This window comes from Aphanomyces astaci (genome assembly GCF_000520075.1).
Source record: "Aphanomyces astaci strain APO3 unplaced genomic scaffold supercont1.8, whole genome shotgun sequence".
Classification (NCBI taxonomy): domain Eukaryota; phylum Oomycota; class Saprolegniomycetes; order Saprolegniales; family Verrucalvaceae; genus Aphanomyces; species Aphanomyces astaci.
Window position 1 is genome coordinate 1,380,738 of NW_009798271.1, and position 2,462 is coordinate 1,383,199.

The window sequence follows — 2,462 nt, forward strand, 5'->3', positions numbered from 1 at the left end:
AATGTGCGTGCTTCGTCGAGCTGCTGATGCACGTCGTCTGGACAACCAGCACGAAATATCTTGTATCCGGAACCTGGCTGTGCACCGTGAATCATTCTCGCTGCTTGTATGAATTTAGTAGGGCACCTGCGTGCTTGCGTCACTCAGTGAATCATTATTCAGTGGCAAGCCCAGCTCATCTTCAACTGCGTTATATCTAGCACATCATGAAGTTGCTGTAGCGAGCTTCCAACGTCTGTCTCGTACGCTTCGTGATCATGCTCTCGCACATTTCAGAGGGCTCAACAGAGAGATACGAGTTCGAAAGCTAACCACAGTTGATGAATGACTTGGTACACATTGGATCCAGGTCCACTAAGCTACGCGCAACCAACCATTGATGTATCGTCGGGAGAACAACTTGGTCGCGCAAGAGGACATGTTGGTAAGCGAAAGGACAACTTGGACTGAAGAGGTGTCGACTAGTCATAAGATTCTCAACCGGATGATGGGCACGGTTACATGGACCGTCACCGCGAGCACGGCCGTGATGCAAATGTTAAATTTGTCGCCAAATTTGTTTTCCTTGCACACGACGTCGTCTACATGTAATCAAGTCTTCAACTGGATTCTCGTCGTGCCACGTCAGAAGTGGTACCTTTGAGGGCGACCACGTACGTGCACAGGCCAGCGAGGGCCACGAGCCGAGGCAAGAACACACCACCACCACCACCATGGCCACCTGCTGCACGGTATGGAACGCGGTCCATCACAAAAACTGGAAACCGTACAGCGCAGCCATGAGTACCATCTTGACGTACCCTTGTATGTACCCAGCGCATTCGGCCCTACACCATCGAAATGACATCGGCAAAGTCTTCTTGCGATGTGCTCGCACCAGTTGTTGTGAAAGGTGAGGGGAAATAGCTCAGTGGTAGAGAGCATCGGTTTCTTAACTCAAAGGTTGAGGTTCGATCCCCGGTTTCCCCGGATTATTTCCGCAAGGATTTATCCGTCCCTCCCCTGGGGAATCCGGATAACAAGGGCTGCGTACGAAGACGAGGACCGAACTTCGAAGAAGCTTGGTCGAAGCACGAGGTATGAACAGTCAACTTGACTGTGAGCAAAGTAAAAACCGAAGATTATAGGGCTAAGCATGCGGCCACGAACTCCTCTGCCAACAGGAGGCTTTAGACGACGTAATATAGACTATTTCAGATACCATCATATTGCATCTTCAATAGGCTATTTAATGCTAGATTTGGTTCACCCTTGCAAAAGCCTTTGCTGCTCCCAGAAAAACTCCTTCTCATCGCCCAAACATACAGTACAGTACCCCATTTGAGGTTTTACTCGGAACAGGCTCTAAAACGAACAATAAGACTGACGGGTGGAGACACTCACATGGAGCGGAGGTAGTATAACTTAAAAAGTAAAAAGTGCAGTGCTTAGATATTATCAATTTGAAGCACACAATGCAGCACGTTTTTCCTTGAGCATAGTCCATCGAGCGAAGTACAAGGCAATGCCAAAACACGTAATGGCCCCAACCATCCACGCCAACGGAAACAGCAAGGCTTGGATTACCATCCTTGTCTTGATGGCACTCTGGGTTGAGCACTACGACGCCGTCCACAAGCACGCTGTTGCAGTGAGGCGCCCAAGCATCCTTGATGAAGCCCATGATGATGGGGGCGGGAACGTCCCCGAGCACATGCAACACAAGGGACTTCACACCAACAGCGAGGGATCGTTGCGATGGGTGCACACAGTGAAACATAGCTGTCATCGTGACTGGCGAAATGACACCGAAAGTTACAGTCGAGAGTCCATGCCACACTGTTGCGTTGCCAAGATGGACATACCCGTAGTCCTAGCACCCACTCGACGCGCCTGGCTGGAGCCATTCGGGCGGCCAGGCCCGGTCTGCGGTGGACAGCTTCGGGCGGCGCGGTGTGTGGTGGAGCAGGAAGGGTTAGGGTTAGGAAAGGCCAGGTCTAGTCTCCGATGATTGGTGGAACCAAGAGGGGATTTAGACTTAGAGTTAGTATAGCGTTAGTTTAGTCTGTTAGTGAGTAGTTCAGTTCTAGTTTTGCCTCCAACTGCTCAATACACCACCAAGCTTTGCCTGGGAGTCCACAGCTCCCCCAACATTGTGTTTGTGTTGAGAAGTTGCACGGAGGCGCAGTTGCGACAAAGAATTCTTTAGTGCATCAAGACTAGCACTCATCAAGGATGTCCCAGAGAGGACAGGACCGACCGCGTCAGGGCCGCAGCGACGACGCCCAAAGAGGCATGAGCAACGGACCGCACGAACGACCGCTGGAGCGAATCGACGGGGGTGCACACCCAGTCCCCACCTGCCCTAAGTTGAAGGGCATCCGCCAGGAACAAGTGCGCCAGTGGCTGCTCGACCGAGAGACATACGAAGAAGACCTGCGGGCCGTATGCATGCGTCGAAACCTCGAAGTGCGGAACTACCG

General features: G+C 51.8%; 1 pseudogene across 1 annotated transcript; it reads left to right on the top strand.

Moving 5' to 3' along the window:
• Positions 1–896: 896 nt before the first annotated feature.
• H257_04865 lies at positions 897–969 on the top strand (annotated as a pseudogene). The gene has a single exon. The product of its transcript is annotated as a tRNA-OTHER (tRNA).
• Positions 970–2,462: the final 1,493 nt, after the last annotated feature.